Here is an 18448-nt window from a genome sequence, read left to right on the forward strand (position 1 = left end):
TAGGCATGATATCTATTAGTTTCAGAAATAAAGCAGTAAACTGATTACAGGAAGGTTGCCAGTTTTTTACCAAGTTCTACAGATTAAACTTAAAATGAGCGAGGCGATTCAGATTTGATTGATAGTTCCTATAGGCATATTTTCTAGGTGTTGTTAAATTAAAACACTGTCATTGGCATACAGGAATCCTATAGGCAGGTCATCTATATGCAATCGATTATCTGAGCCTATAAACTCATTTGCCTAGTGACAGATGCAGGTGCAAAATGCAGGAAGTCCTATAGGCATATTATCTATATGATAATGTAGAAGTGCAGAAACCTATAGACATGATCTCTATATAATGCAGAAGTGCAGAAACCTATAGACATGGTCTCTATGTAATGCAGAAGTGCAGAAACTTATAGACATGGTATCTATATGAAATGCAGAAGTGCAAAAGACTTATAGTCATGGTATCTATATGAAATGCAGATATGAAAGCTAAAAGCAGGAGACATGAATGCAGAAGTATAGTAATCCCCTATGAACATGGTATCTACCCCTTTGCATGCACGATTGACCCTCCCTTTTTCACTAACAGCCCCAATAGTTATTACAAATTATTACAACCTGGAATGAATAAGAAAAGCAAAATTACATCAGAAATTAAAGTACAACCAAGGGGAGCCTAATTTAGACTCCATGTCTGAAATATGAGATGAACCAACTCCAAAGATCAGGATCCCAAGCCTTTCTCTTATTTGGATGTGTCAGAGTTCCCTAAGAGCCTCAAATGGACACCGGGTAGTGCTCACACCCAAACACATACAGGATTAAGAACATAGTGCAGTGTGGAAAGGCCAGCCCTAAAGTATCCAAGTTCAGAGGGAACTCAAGGTCCCAAGGCAAGGCTTACAAGAGGCGGTCAGAGCTTAGAAGCTAAGAGTAAGTGTAAGTGCAGAGTTTGAAAAGGGGAAAGGGGAAGTGGTAGAGAAACAAGGACAGGCTAGTGGGCATACCTAGCAATGGGAAGTGCTGGCACACCCCACAAGCCTGTTAGAACACATTGTTTTAGGAGTCAGGATCCTCTAAGGGATCAAGTACAGAGATGAACAACAACTTGCATATTGTCATGTCATGAACTACAACTCAAATCATAGAGAGGGGAATGGGGGTACAAGGATTCATAGCAGAAACAAGTAAAAGAAATTAACATGCTAATTAAACATTTAACTCTATATAGACAGTAAAGTAAACATAGATGTAAAGGCAATAAGTGAACACATTGGGATGATGCTGATGCTAAAACTAGAACATACCAGTCTCAAAGAAACAAGTTAAAGAAAGTAGTAGTCTTGCAAAGCCAAAGTGCAAACCGGCAGTCAGAATGCTATGATCTTAGAAAACAATCATGAGGTTGTAAGGGTGAAGTATAAAGTGTAAAATGTTGAACTGAAGGTCTGTTAAAGTGCAGAAGGGTCGTGTCCTTTTATAGTGTAGAAAACAAGAAGAAATAGGTAAGAAAATAGTTTAAAAATCAATTACACAAGGTTTCCCCCTAATTAAGGGATTCTGATTTCAAACAGGCAAAACTAATTAAGGAAATGGATTCATCAAACACTTTTTCAAATCAGCATAAAAGGATTAAATACATAAAGGTCTATTTAAGGACAGGGGCTTGACAGCACACGGTTTGTGCAAATAAGGAAAGGAAATCAGTTAACAGCCAAGAAAATCGAAAATTGAAGATTTTGTATGAATGACCCAAGTCAGAAAGATGGGAAAGATTTCAACTTAAGGAAAATCAGTGCCAATCAATTAGACTTATTAAAAGGAATTCTGAATCAATCACAAGTTGGAAAACCATTTTGAAGAAAGATTTCTCATATATAAAAGCATACAAACACGTTAAACATGAAGAAATTTGTCATGCTATTCAGAAGAGTCTAGTGTAGGAGAATCAAAATTGTGTGCAAACAAAAGAAGTTCACACATAGTTCATAGACCCAGAAATAAGTCTAAAAGAGTCAAGGGTCCTCAAACAGAACCCTAGTTTGATCATATGACCAAACTCGAAGGAAACCCCCAAATTCTAGGGTTTCCAAATCGAGTCAAATGAGGAGGCAACAGGCTCAGAGATTTCCTTTCAGAATCTCATGAGAAGACAAGCAGATACAAATAATAATCGAAGCAGACAGAGTGTAGGAGCATAATGAGAGAATAGTCACGACAGTAGAAGAAACATGTTTAAGAATACCTTTTAGAAGTGACTTAAACAGAGTTCAGTAGAAGGCAAACAAAACTTAAGAACTCAGTAGGAAATACATACAGTAGAAGAACACAAAAATACCGTAAAAGCATAGCAAAAGATCACATAGGAAGATACAACAAGATAAACATGCGAGCATAGTACAAAACATAGTAGAAAAACAAAGCACAGAAGAACATGCATGATAAAGAAAAATATAAGAACATAGTAGAAGAACATGTGTGGTAGAAAAGAAAACATTAGAACATAGTATAGACAAATACACACAAAGAAAAGAAGAAGAAAAGTCAGAGAAACATTTTAAGCTTTTCAGAAAAACCCTTAATCTGAAAGAAGTGATTTTTGAAAGAAAAATTAGGAAAAAGGTTTATAAACTCAAGTAGAGCATAGATATAGAACAGATTTATGAAAACAATCAGAGAAAACCTCGAATAGCTAGGGTTTCAGAGGAACCCTAAAGCGAGAAAGGCTTGGAAAAGGTCCGATCTGAGTTGGATAAGCCAGAAATAGGCTCATAATTCTTGGATATGCCGGAGCAAGGCCGGAGAGGCCATAGAACCTCGAACCAAAGAGGATTTGAACGAAATTAAGGTCAGACCTCGAAACTTCGAACACCGAGTGTTTAAGAGCAGAGGGAGATGAGTTTAAGCCACCTATGGCCTGAGAGGCCATGGCTTCCGGTGAGCTGAAGGTAGAAGACAGTAGGAGATGATTAGGGTTTCAAGAACCTTCAAGAGAGTTTGAGAGATGAGAGGATTCAGAGGCGGTGGCTGGTGAGAAATGGGATAGGGTTGGGGGGTGTTTGGGAATTAAAAAGGAAAGGGGAAATTCTAGCCGTTGATCGAAATGATCAACGGCCTGGATCAAAAGGGGAAACCGGGCGGGTTGGATAAGCGGGTTAGGGGCAGGTCATTTTAGGAATTGGGCTGGACCGTTTGAATTTGAAATTAGGGTTAATTGGGCCTGATTTTAGGCTATAATTGAAATGAAATAGGGCTAGTATTTAAATAATCACTTTTCCCTTTTATTTTTATAAAAATAGTAAAATGATTTCTGAAAACAAATTAAAAGTACTAAATTAATTAATAATGTATAAATATTAAATTAAAAATACTAGAATCAATTTTATAATTATAAACGTAATTAAATCTTAAGATAGGCTAAAATTGCAATCATATGCAATTTAACTTTAAAATACTAAATAAATTTGTAAAAATGCGTAAATATTACCTTAGCTATATTTTCGTATAAATGTGATAATAAAATAAGTTATTCACCAAAATGATGATTTTGGGAATAACTATTAGTTTTTGTACTGCTAAAATGGGCAATAAATTGATTTAAAAAATCTTTTAAAAAAGTAGGAAAAATACTAAAACAGTTGGGGAATACTTATATATGCATATATATGCTATTTTGAAAGTATTTTGCATATATAAATGCATAGGAAAAATTGGGTATCAACACTAACGAATCGGCTCATCCAGCCCCGATCCTTGGCTTCGTCGCTGCTGGCAAAGAAGGCTTTCTTCGTATGACATTGCAACGTGACAAGCCCTCAAAATAGATGGGCCGGTACAATCGAATCAGGTGGTTGAGGGTGAATTTCAACCCCTCGGCCTTTTCGGAAAAATAGCGCAGCATGATCACAATGCGCCAAAAGGAGGGGTGAATTTGGCCGAGGGTGATTTCATACGTTTTGAAGAAATCAATCACCATCGGATCAAGGGGACCCAATGTGAAGGGGTAAGTGTAAACACTTAAAAACACATCCACGTGGGTAGTAATGCTTTCCTCGGGGCTCGGGATCTGAATCACGACCTCATCTCTCCAACCACAATCCTTCTTCACGTCCTTAAGGTGCTTCTTCCATATCAAGCTAAGATATTGAGATGCATGCTCGCATCGGCTGGCGATGTTGGCGGGATTTTCAATAAAGTCCTTCATATTTATACAAGGACCAGGGGTGATTTCCTCATGAGTTTTCGGCGCCACTATGCTTTTTCCTTTTGAGGGACTGTTTTAGAAGTTTTCCCTATGGTTTTGGGTTACAAAAGACGGCGAAGCCTGGTTGTTTTTGGTACTAAGAAGATAGTGGTAGCAGAAAACAGAAGGGAACATATTAAGAGAGAGATGTATGGAGGAGGTTCAGAGATGCTTGAAAATTAAAGTAAAGCTTTCTTAAAGGTAGGACCTTATATTTATAGATGGGCGGTGGCGGTTCAGCAACACTGATGGCCAACCAACACTGGCGTACATTTAATGTTTTGCGAAAGTGAACCGACGGGATATTTCAGTCACTTCGAGCACCTACATCACGAGAGTGAAATCATCGTTATAGACTCCAGAGGATCGAGGTTCAAGTCGTTTCTTATCATCTTATTCTAAGAAACTCGGGGACTGACTGTATACGGTCAAAATCTCATGCCTCCGATTTACAAGCTCGACGGTCCATTCTAAGCCCATGTCCGGGGGAGGTCAAGTTCGAAACTAGTGGACCATGCTCGAGCTCGAAGAAAGGGTGTAATGCTCTGGAATGAATGTTCGAGGAATACCGAGGCCGAGGATGCTCGACCTGGAAATAGTACCGTTATGGATTTGTACCAGAATGAGCTAGATTCCTGCCACGTCACCAAAGTCATGGTACAAATCCCAGAATAGGATTGTACGATTCCGTACTAGGTGGTTAGACAGCTGTACCAAGAATATTCCTTACTTTAAATGAAAATACTCCTTATTTAGGGTTCCCCTATTATATAAATGGGACCCCAATCATTTGTAACATCATCTAATCATTGAGTAAAGAATATACTCTCTACTTTTTGCTTAATGTTCATCAGAATTGTCCTTTAGCTTCATTGTTCTTACGTTGATGTTCATACTTAATTAATCTTACTGCCTTAAGCCACCTCGAGGTCACTGCTGCTAAGTAACATTGGTTTGATTCACTTCTACCTTAATTCCTACTTTACATTTCTTGATCATTAATTGGTATTGAACTAAATCATATATCTTTAAGACCACTAATCAAATTTAATTGTTACTCGTATTTTCGAGGTAAATATGTCTATTTTAGTTTAAAACTAACTCAGTGCAAATTTCTGATCGAAGCTATTGAAGGCATATGATCTCGAAGGCATCATTATTTACACAAAGACCTTAGGTTTTAAAGCATGCATTGAACTCTTTTTCCTTTAAATTGGATTTTGTGCCAAATGGGTTTTACCGACAAGGTTTTTAACGAGGCAACAACTGCGTGCCACCTAAGGAGAACTTAATAGTATCCAAAGCTTCTTTTTAATCAACCTCGAATATTGGGGGGAATCACCCTCGGAGGTTATATTTTCAAGGAAAATACTTCACGCCAAAGAGGGTATCGATAGGAGAACTTTGTAATGGGCCAAACGGTCAGATGAATAGTATCCATATAGAATAATCGAGCCCCAACAGCAAAGCACGTATGCATTATTTGAAAAAGCATTCTATTAATATCAAAAACACTTTGTATCTCAAGAAAGTCTCCTATTATGCAAGCTCTACACTTATAATCCTACGGGAAACGGCTTAAGATCCAAACCATAAAAGCACCCCTGAACACTCGGGGATTCTCATCGACAGTCGGTGCATCCGAGTCATCAAAAACTCGAGCTCATAAGAAATCAAAGATGCACCTCCTCAAAACAAAGGCCAAGGCCAGTATACTCGGGGACTAACTTTTCAGACACATTCGAAAGGTTATTGGGAAACAAGTCCAAGTGACTTACTCGAAGGCTACGACCATATTAAAGACTACGGTCATATAAAAAGGCTACGGCCAAAATAATGCAGCTCGGAGACATCCGACTTTCGCTATAAGCTAAAGGCCTGAAAACACTTTGTAAAAATTTATTATATCAGGCTATCCTCGGCAAAAGCAAAATATAATGGGCTTCGATAAATTCGGCCCCCGAGCAATTTAATGGGCTTTGATAAATTCAGCCTTCGAATAATTAAACGGCTTCGATACCATCAGCCCTCGATAAAACCTCAAGAGGTATTCGATTATCAGTACACAAACAAGGTCTCGATACGTCGAACCTTCGAAAAACCCAACGGGTACAAAAAACACATGCTAAGGCACAACTAAACTTTCACTAAGTCTTTTAGCTGAAATAAGGGAAAAATTATATAGCCATTCTAGAGGCCGAATTGGCCCAATAGAAAGAGCCTAAGGGCCAACCTAAAAAGCCTAAGGGACAATTAAAAGAGCCTAAGGACCAACTGAAAAAGCCTAAGGGCCAATATATAAGAGCCCAAGGGCCAACGTTGAAAGGCTTAAGGGCCAAAAACTTATATTTCGAGACTGTGCTCTTATTTCGACCAGAACTCAAGAGTCACGATACTCGAGCTTACATCGGATCAATTTAAACTTAGATCGAGGATTATTATATCTATCCATAAAGATTTCAGGGTTTATTACATCCCGAACCCAAACCAATTCTCGGACAAATCATTCAAACAAAGTTTTCCATATATAAAGACAATATTAAATCCAGCACAACCCGAAGATGAGATAAAAAGTTCCACTTGTATTTCCAAAAGATAATTACAGAAGATATTTACACAAAGGAGACTTGCACAAAAACAACATAAGGAAATCCAAAACTACTTCGAGGTCACTTCTTCGGCAGCTGCATCTTCAGGAGTCGTACCTTTGAGAGCCTCACCCTCAGGGACTTCATCTTCATCTCCCCCACTCTCGGAGCCACTGGCTAAATCATTCTCATCGAAAAGTAGAGCGACAACCTCTTCTTCCAAAATCTTCACCCTTTCAATATCGGCTGAGAGATCGAAGCAGCGAGCATGCACCTCCTCGAGGGTTACCCTCCGGGATTGTCGCCTAGCATGGTCAAGTGCACTTAATAGCTTAACATCTGCCACAGAAGAGATCTACTTTCCCCGAGCATTAGCTGTTTCAGCATTATTTCGGTACGAAGACATAATTGCCTCAGCATCAGATTTGGCTTTGGCCAGCTCAGTAGTGGATCTAGCTTTAAGCTCCTTGATTTCGCAGCCTCGAGTTAGTCCCTCCTCCTTCACACTTTGAATCTAGCGTTCGAGTGAAGCCATCTACTCTCGAAGAGTTTCCTTCTCAGAAACGAGATTGTCCATGCCTTGCCTCCACTCCAAGGTCTCGACCTCCCTCATCTTAAGCTCCTCCTGAAGTTGAAACACCAATTCACCTTTCTGATGAAACTGCAAAATTAAAAGTATTAGTCGTCTAAACAAATAAGTACATAATAAATCCTCAAAGACTATATTAACAAGCTCGGCTCGTTCTTGGCAAGCCTTTGTCAATTCAAATCGTAGATCGTTGATCTCCCCCTCTTTCTTAACATAGAGGATTTTCAAACTGTCCCTCCCTTTCGAGACTTTCTTAAGCTCGGCTTCGCATCGAGCAAGCTCAGTCAGATATTTGGCGAATGCTCGACGATGAAGCAATACGGCCTTCTCATAAGAAATGGAGGTCAGAATCAGAAAGGTGGAGATTAAACCAGAAATAATGAAAAACAAAACTTACTTGTTTGAGGAGCTTCATAGCTTCCTCAAGAATAAATGATGCATCAGGATCGGGACCTTCTTCGATTCCCATAATACACTCCCAAAAAATATTGTTCCCTTCACGAGTCACTGCCACATCGGGATTCCCCATGTCCCGGACATCTCGGAATTGCCCTTTAGAAAACTCTGGTCCGTGCGGTGAGTCATCTATGTTGATTACCCCAAGTGATTCACTTAGGGTATTATCTTGTCTTTGAAAAGCCTCAGAGTTAGGCTCTTCGATCTCATTCACCAAGCATCCCCCGGGACAAGGTGCACCTTTTCTGCCAGATGGCTCGGGGACTTTGCTCGAGCTTCCCTCTGAAATTTCTTTGGTTTGAGATTGAAGCTCCTCCATTGCCGTCAGTTTAGTGGTCTTTGGAGCATCATAGCTTCATCTTTCCCTAGCTACCAGGAGGCAATCATCATCCTCTTCCTCTTCCTCCTGTTCCCAAAGGTGTTGAGCCGTTTCCGGAGATAGGGCCACAATGTCAGCCTTGGGCTTTTGAGCTTTGATTTTCTTTCACCTCGGGGTATTTGTAGAAGACCCCCCTCTTTCTCTTCTTTTCTTTGGGGGCTTTAAGATCTCTTCTTCACCAGGTGGGGGCAGCCGCATTTCGACAGCTTCTTCGAGGCCTGCATAAAGATGAAGTAAGTATTGCATTAAGGAACCGTGGTTTTTTTCCTTCCATCGACCGTTGTCTAAATCACGCCTCATAAGAAGAAGTAGAGGCCAGTTTGCAGACCCAACCCTTGAGGTCCTGGACCACTCCAGGAAACCAAGTGATAGCTGCATCATCAGAAAGGGGTTATATCGATAAAAAGACAAAACCAGGAAAGAAGAAAGGAAGCAAGGTATAAAGTTATTTATGTTTCATATTCCATTCCTCGAGGAATGGCATTCTCTCAGCAGGAATCAAGTCAGAGGTCCTGACTCGGACAAAACGGCCATCCTTGATCTTTATCCTCGTCGATGCTGGAGAAAAGAGATTTTAAGGATCGATATTGTAGTTTTATCAAGCCACATTGGTATAGTTAAGGTCTGTACAGCCTGATTAGATGGTCGAGGGTGAAAGGAATCCCCTCGACCTGGCTCGAGAAGAATGTGATCAGATGAACAATCCGCCAGAATGAAGGGTAGATTTGGCCAAGTGTCACTTAGTATCGTTGGCAGAAGTCGAGAATAACTGGGTCTATGGAACCCAGTGCTAGATTTGTCGGGCCCAACATGAATGGGTAGGTGTACATGCTTAAGTACCCCTCTTTATAGGTAGTAATGTCCTCTTATGGGGAAGGAATCACTACATCTTTGTCATCCCAGTTGCAATCCTTTTTTACATGCTCAAGCTTATCCTTGGTTATCAAATAAATATATCGAGACATGGGCTCACATCGGCCTGGTATCGATACAAGTTTTTCAATTTTGAATTCGGATGTTATTTCACACGGCAGGGAATACACTCCTCGACGCGAGGTGGCACCACCGGTTTATTACTGGATGGTTGTGATGACGAAGAGGCTTTTTCTTGTTCGGGAACGGTTTGGGATTTTTTAGCCATTGTAGTTCCAAGTAAAGAAGAAAAGGTTACTGATGGAGTAAAGAACAAATTGAGAAAAGTATGGTTTTGGGGAAATTGAAAGAACTAGCAAGATTTGGCAACGAATTGAGAAGTAAAGTTTTCAAAATTGTGAAGTTAGCCTATTTATAGAAGTCACTTAAGCGTTTGGGGAATCCAAAAGGCCGACCATCAGCCGCCTCTAATTAATGATCTTGGAAATTGTGCAGACGTGACCTTTCAATCACTTCAGATGCTGACATCACGAGATCGGCATCATGATCGAGATATCGAGGAGATCGAGCCTCAAGTCGTTCCTTATCGTCTTATATCGAGTTCGAGCAAGTGCCCCCTCAACTACTAAGCCCTAGGGCTACCCTAGTTTGAGAAAATTCTCACTCGGGGACTATAAAAAGAGGCCTAAAGGCTAACTTTATTTCAAGTTTGAACAAATGCTCACTCGACTACTGAGCCCACAGGCTACCCGATTTCGAGAAAATTCTCACTCGGTGATTGTCTACGAAACCTAAGGGCTAACTTTATTTCAAATTTGAAACCTTTCTCTCAATCATCTCAGACTCAGGAGACCCAATGTCCCGAGCTTGTATGAAATCAATTTAAGCTTAGATCGAGGATTAATAAAAACCTTAAGGGATATTATATTGATCAATTAAAAACCTAAGGGTTTATTATGTTCTGAGTTCGATATTCGAACTAATCGCTAAAGTTATGCAAACAAATTTTTCACAAATAAAGACGGAATGAAATTCAACACGAGCCAAAAATGAGACAAAGAGATCCTTTTATATTTCCAAGAGATTGTTACAAAATATATTTACAACATCCACGGAGGATCTTTACACAAGAACAAAGAAGCAAAAACCAAAAGCCAAGAGCCTAATCTACTCTTAGGGCCACGAACTCGAGAGCGGCATCTTCGAGAACCTCCTTCTCGGGAACCCCATTTTGATCTTTGGAAATATTTGTGTGCTTGAAGAAATTTAGGGTAGAAAACCCTCGATAAATGTTTCCACCAGTGGAGATTGAGCATTCTATTGAGATTTTGGGACATAATCTGTTAAAAAAGAGAGGCAAAAGAAAAAGACCAGAAGGGAAGACAAGAAGGTGTAGCTTCACCTTCTGTCAAAAGAAAACCCAAAAAAGGTTTTCAAGATACATGAGCAATGATCCAAGAATATTCATCATTGGGACGATGTACCGGTGTAGGATGCAAAGGTTAGTAAATGATAGTGTCACCTCACTCCATGGAAAGCTAAAAAAATAAAGTATCGCACCAGGTTGAAGTTAAGAGAGATGAGCAGCAGGGTAAAGTTCGCATATTTTCCGATATGGAAAGGATTATGCGCCTTTCCTCGTTGTCTCGAATCGAAGATTTGAAAAGGGGAGCCTTGGCATAACTGATAAAATTGCTACCATGCGACCAAGAGGTTACAGGTTCGAATCATTGAATCAGATTCTTAGAGAAAGAAATAGAGAAGGGAAAGGATCAAAATAGATGAAGATGAAATGAGGACAGTCCTTTGTTCAACAGAGTAGCCTCATATTTATAGAAAGGCGACGACGGTTCTCCGCCGCAAGTGGCCGACCATTGCTGGCGCGCATTTGATGTTTTAGGGAAGCTTGCTGACCTAACAATTCTGATCACTTTAAGCACCTATGTCACAGGCATGATGTCACCATAAGAGGCTCAGGGAAATCAAGGTTTGAATCATTTCTTATCATCTTAATCTAAGAAATACAGGGACTATCTGTATACGGTCAAAATCATATGCCTCCAAAATATGGGCTCGAGGTTCCGTACTAGGCCCGAGTCCGTGCGAGGTGGAGTTCGAAACTGGTGGATCAGACTTGAGCTCGAAGACAAGGTACAATGCCTGGAGATAAGAGATCTAGGAATACCGTGGCCAAGTGTGCTCGACCCCGAAATAGTAGCGTTATAGATTTGTACCAGAACAAGCTAGATTCATGTCATGTCCCCAAAGTCATGGCGCAAATCCCGGAATAGGATTGTACGATTCTGTACTAGGCAGTTAGACAGCTATACCAAGAATATTCCTTACTATAAATAGAAATATAGCTTATTTAGGGTTCCCCTATTATATAAAGGGGACCCCAATAATTTGTAACATCATCTAATCATTGAGCAAAAAATATAATCTCTACGTTTTGCCTACTGTTCATCAGAATTGTCCTTTAGCTTTATTGTTATAACTTTGCTTTTCATACTTAATTGTTCTCACTGCCCTGAGCCACCTGGAGGTCACTAAGTTCGAGGTCACTGCTGCTAAGTAACATTTATTTGATTCACTTCTATCTTTCATTTCTACTTCATATTTCTTGATTATTAATTTGTATTGAACTAAATCACATATCTTTAAAACCACTAATCAAATTTAATTGTTACTTGTATTTTCGAGGTAGACAACTTACCCCAATCAACTCCGCGAAAATACCTTCAAGAATCGCCCAAATCTGTGATCTGTTGCTCAAAATATGAAAATTGAACTCTAACCCTCGATTTTGAATTGAACACTGTCTGCTCAGATTTCCTTCTTAGCGAACAAGGTCGTCCTCTTGCATTCGCGTAGACCAACTAAGACTGCCTCTCTACTTTACTCTCTGCGAACGCGACAACAGCTTTGCGAACGTGATTCTTTACCTGCTCAAACCTTCGTGAATGCGACTCTCTCTTCGCGAACGCGTAGACCAAGAACATGGGGTCCCCAACTGCCTGACTCCTCTTCGTGAACGCGGCACCTCACGCGTTCGCGATGCACATACTGTCCTACCTTTCGCATTCTTGTTCGTGTCCACTTCTTTGCGAATGCGAAGAAAAAAAATTTACCATCTCAAAAATACTCTTCGCGAATGCGAGGCCTCTCTCGTGAATGTGTAAGAGGAAACCAGAAACAAAATACAGTAGTAGATCAACTATCTCACTGAGGCCAAAAATGACCCGTTAACCACCCGAAACTTACCCCAGGCCCTCGGGACCTCAACCAAACATACCAACACGTCCCATAATATCATACAAACTTAGACGAAACTTGAAATCACTCAAAACAACACCAAAACACCAAATTACACATGGATTCAAGCCTAAAGAACTTCTAAACTTCCAAATTCTACAAATGATGTCGAAACCTACCAAACCACATTCGAATGACCTCAAATTTTGCACACAAGTCAGAAATGACACCAAAAACCTACTCCAACTTCTAGAAAAACAATCTGACCCTGATATCAAAATTTCCACTGCCGACCAAAATCGCTAAAACTCTAACTTTCGCCAATTCAAGCCTAATTCTACCACAGACCTCCAAATTACATTCTGGACGTGCTCCTAAGTCCAAAATCACCTAACAAAGCTATCGAAACCATCAAAATTTAAATCTGAGGTCATTTACATATAAGTCAACATCTGGTCAACTTTTCCAACTTAAACTTTCATATAAAAGACTATGTGTCTCAATCCACTCTGCAACCACTCTGGATCCGAACCAACTAACTCGGTATATCATAATATAGCTGTAAAACACAAAAGAAGTAGGAAATGGGGGAACAAGGCTATATCTCTCAAAACAACCGGCCGGGTCGTTACAGAGTTAATACATAATATTACTTATAAATATGCATCCGTACTTGTGGGGAGAAGAGGGAAGGATGTCACCGTGTGTTTCTTAGTTTGTTGATTTTTAAATGTCATGTGATTTTATACAAAAATCTTATTTTTAAAACTTGTTTGCAAGATGACACTTAAGGAAAACGTGTAAGTTTTATTAAAACTTATGTGTTGAAAAGAGTATAAACTATTTGAGTACTAAAGATACGTTTTCATGAACAATATGTGTTTTGAAATTTGAACAATGGAGTAGCACTTGTTGTATTCTTTAAAATATTGATGTTAAATTGCTAAAGGCATTAACATGAAAAATGTTATTTATTTAATTTTGTTCAAATAGTTTGGATTGGCTATGAAATCATGATTTGATAAAAATAGATCCTTTGAAGCTATTAGGCTATGAATCTATTTTTGATATTCAAATATTTTGGGAGTTACTAGTGGAGACCACCGAGATTGGCTCGAACATTTAGTTCATTACCATGGAACTACATGTATCAGTATAGGGACACATTTCAAGGTCAAGCCGAGATTTGTGGGCTAAAGTCCCCCATTGAGAGGGTAAATGATTATTACTAAAAATAATGAGGTTAAGTCGACTCAACGGCACTACAGGAAGCCACTCAAACAAGTAGGGCCAAATACTTGTTGCTAGGTCGATCACCAAGTAGTTGTTTATTATGTCGGTGTCGGTATATTCCCGGTGAAAAATAAAGAAGACTTTCTTATGTATAGGCCTAAGGAGCTGAAAGTGATTTCAACGACTTAATGAGATTGAAATGGTCTTGTGATTTTTATTCAGAATCTTCGATTGATATAAAAATTCTAAGAATTTATATCATGGTTTACATTTTACTTGTCTTTTCATTTGAAATGATAAAGAGCATGATTTATATAATTATTTATCACTTTATATTAAATATTGGTTGCATAGTGTTTGTAAAATCCCAAGAACTGGAGTTACAGAGAGTCTATGACATTTATTGAGTGCCGTGGTGGTTTACTCCACCCTCAGGGGCCCCTCTTCAGGCCTCCGCTTACGTTACATGTTTCCAGATGAGGGGTATGATAGGTGGCATGCAGACATGCAAGGATGACTCTCTTCGCTGAGTATATTGTGAGACAACACTCCTATTTCTTCATAGCTATCATGTTGTCTTTTTATTTTATGTTAATCGATCATTGGCCTAAATATTGAGTTCTATTCTTGGTAAAGAGGCTTCATAGATAGTTGTGATATGTTATAATAATAGGATGGTACACGATATATATAAAATGCACCATATGTGATTTTGAATTGGAAAAATATTTTATCATTTAACTTGAAAATATGAATGATTTTCAAAGAGCTTCCACAGATAAATTGGTTTTCATGCATATGGTTTTGGTGCATCATACGATTTGGTTCGCTCGGGTCGGGTAGTATTCTGGGTGCCCGTCACATGATTTTGGATCGTGATAGAGGATGAATGATTCTAACTATTGAAGAATGTATTGCTCCGAAAAATTTTGAAGTGTTTAAAATTTACTAAAAGGTTAGCAAGCGATAAACGGATTGTTTTCATGCTAACAAGAGCTAATAAACATAATAATATCATATGAAAATAAAAGTATCTGTAAGACATGTTTTGTAACATACTAAGTATATTTTGAAGTTAGAAAATATAGTTTGGAACAAGTTGGAAGCACTAAGTAATAAAGATGTCCAAAGTTGCACATAACCTGACTTTGAGCAATTATAACTCTCAAGTTATAAAGAGTTTTTCCATAGTTTATTATGACTCTAAATTGTAGTTCTTCGAGTATGCTTTATAACATTGTAAAAAATTTATCAATTCGACCTATGTACAAAAAGCTATGGGCATTGTACTAAAAGGTATCTAATATCTGATAAGATACAAAATACGCAGCACGAAATACAACTCATTGAACGGGGAGGGTACGGGGACATTAAGGGTTAAGGGTATAGGAAAGGTAAGGGTAAGGGGAGGGTTCTTTAAGGGTACTTTTCTTAATGGTATTTAAGGGTAAGGGTTAAGGATATTTTTGGGTACTCTACCGGTCCTAAGGGTACTGTTACTTAAGGGTGCGGTACCGGTACTTTAGAGGTACTTAGGGATATTTTAAATTAAAAATTAAAAAAATTATATTTAAATGCAAATAAGCTTTAATGGATGAAAAAAAGTTAATACTTTTATTTCAATATGTCACGACCCCGGTTCTCCCTCCGTGAATCATCGTGACGACACCTAGTCCTCTACGACTAGGTAAGCCTAAATTGCGGAAGATAACCAAAGTGCAGAATAAAAATAAACTAAAACAGAATGAACAGTGATAAAACAGTGTTAAAAAGTGCCGCTTGGCATACACAATATTTAACTCTAAACCAATACATACTTCCAAGACCTAGAAACCCGTGAATCACAAGCAAAGAGATACATAAGAAGCTCTAACTCTAGAATTTGTCTAACAAAAGGGAAATATTGAAGGGCTATACTATTACAGAAAGATAGAATGGGATTCTTCGATCTGCGGACGCGATAGATATACCTCGAAGTCTCTACAGAAGCATCTCGCCTCAAGGATGATAAGACTGAATGAAAGTAACTGGATCTGCACCTGAAAAACATGCGCAGAAGGGGCATGATTACACCACATCGGTACTCAGTAAGTGCCAAGCCTAACCTCGGTCAGGTAGTGACGAGGAAGGTCAAGGCCCTACTGAGGTTAAATAAAATATAAAGATCAACAGTATAGAACACAACAATATAAATAAGTACAATAGTAAAATAACACAGGATGTACAAGATAACAACAACTATACAGAAGCAAGGTAAACACAGAAAGGAAATACAGCTCAGCACCAATAATAACAATCGGAGATCTCCCAGGATACCGTCCTGTAGTCCCATATGTACATATCCAATGGATCTCCCGGGATCCCATCCCATGATCCAACTCATAGTGCGTGGGGATCTACCGGAAACCCGTTACGTAGTCCCAAATGTAAATACCCAATACTGGAGGAACCTACCGGGTGCATTCCCATAGTTCCATACAACTGCGTAGGGGGATCTACCAGAATCCCATATCTGTAGTCCCAAAATAAACAGACAAGGGGGAGCTACCGGAATCCCACATCCGTAGACAAGGGGGAGCTACCAGAATCCCACATCCGTAGTCCCAAAAAAAATACACAGCAGCAACAGGAAAAATATATAGAAATGGAAAAATTTCATATTAAGGCAACAAGTAATTCTAGCCTAGCATGTTGCACAGAATTCAGGTAAGGCAAGTTGAGCAAATAAAGAAATTAAGTCATTTAAACATGCTTTCCTAAGCTAACAATAGGCTTAAGAGTGCAAGTAATAAAACAGGAAAGGAAACATACTAGTAATTACTCAAAGAAAACCGAATTTCCAACAATTAACACAGGTAAGCACTTGTCACCTCACGTACAAGGCATTTCAATCACCAAATATACCAATCCTAAGGGGAAGGTCCCCCACACAAGGTTAGACAAGCCACTTACCTCGAACTGGCTCAAAAATTAATCTGAAACCATGCTCTTGATACAAGTACTCAACTCCAAATGGCCGAAATCTATTCAATTCAATTTCATAATGTAAATAACACTTCAAGTAACTGATTCTACAATTAAATTCTAAGCTAATACGCGAAATTAGGTAAAATGACCAAAATACCCCTCGGTCCCACGTCTCAAAATAGGGTAAAATATATATTTTCAGAATCCCCACACTTTCACGAGTTCATGCATACCAAGATTATCCAAATCCAAGGTCAAATTCTCAATCAAAAGTCGAATTCAAGGTCTAAGAACTTTCTTCCAATTTTCCCCCAATTTTCATCTCCAATCTGAAATTAAATGATAAAACTAACTATAAATTTATGGAATAAAACTATAAAGGGTTAAAGAATTGTTACCCAATGATCGTCTCTTAAATTTCCTTCCAAAACTGCCCTCTCCCGAACTCCAAGTACAAATTTCAAACTTTTGAAACTAAACCGTTGAAATTTCATATTTCTGCCCAGCTATTTCCGCATCTGCGGCCAAATAATCGCATCTGCAATACCGCTTCTGCGGTTGGGGAACCACTTTTGCGGTTCTAACTTAAAAGCCCAATCTCGCACCTGTCACCTCAAATTCCGCATCTGCGGTCACGCAGATGCAGTTCCTTATGCCGCTTCTGCGGTTCCTGGCCCCCTTCATCATTTCCGGTTCTGCGGTGCCGCACCTGCGGGACCCAAACCGCAAGTTTGACGTGAAACCTCAATTTTATTAGATTAGTTAGTGTTTGATGGGAGTATTTCAGAAGAGGTTGTTTTATCCCTCATTGAAAAAGGAAAAAAGGAAGAAATGTTTAAAAGCATTTCTTTGTCTTATATAGTTTGAAAATTTTAAAGGATATTTTGGAGAAAAATTATAAATTTGACTATATTACTAATCGTCAAGATTGGACACTTAGGGCAATTGGCCTTTGGTCCTATTAAGTAGTCCAAAATTAATATATTAGTCACCTATTATTTTATTAATTAATTTACAACATTTTTTAAATTAAAGTTAGAAAACCTTTTCTAAGAGCTTTCTTTTTGTAAATTCAAAAATGTGACTATTGATTTTAAAAGGTGCCTATTATGAAAAGACAAGTCTGTTAATTCTAACAAACTTCTAGAGGTATTATAAATACCCATATCATCTTCAAAACGAAATCATGTGAAAATTTTCATTTTTTTCTCTTTTGCTTATTTTCTACAACTCAGAAATATTCTGTTCTTGTGGGAAATTCGAGTTAATTGCTAAAACTCGAATTTTAGAGGCTTTGTAAAATCCTGTAGGAATCTGCTATTATCCCTGCAGCAACAAAGTAGGAAGCTTAAATTCCTTAAGGACAGTGATTACACTATAGAAGCCAGTTTATTTCATCCCATTATTTTTCTAACAATCTTAAGGAATTTAATCAACACTGCAATGGAGGCTTCTGGTAGTGATTGCGGTTTCAACAAGATGTCCGAAGTTTTCAAACTGGATCGATATGATGGTTCGCATTTCACCCGCTGGAAAGATAAATTGTTGTTCTTTCTCACGAAGTCAGGAATAGCATATTTGCTGAGTTCTGATCTTCCTGCAACCTACTGCTCAAGATTCTAATGAAATTAAGGCGGCGCGCAAAAAATGAGAAGATAATGAGGTGCATTGTAGAGGTTTTTTTAAACTCACTTTCTGATAGTCTATATGATTTGTTTCGTCCTCTCAAATCACCACAAGAAATCTGAAAAGCCTTGGAACAAAAATATACTGTTGTGAATCAAGGAACGCACAGATTACTTGGAATGAAATTTTTTGAATTTCAAATGGTAGATGGGAAATCTGTCATGGAATAGGTTGATGAGTTGCTT

Source organism: Nicotiana tabacum, chromosome 7, assembly GCF_000715075.1.
Source record: "Nicotiana tabacum cultivar K326 chromosome 7, ASM71507v2, whole genome shotgun sequence".
Classification (NCBI taxonomy): Eukaryota; Viridiplantae; Streptophyta; class Magnoliopsida; order Solanales; family Solanaceae; genus Nicotiana; species Nicotiana tabacum.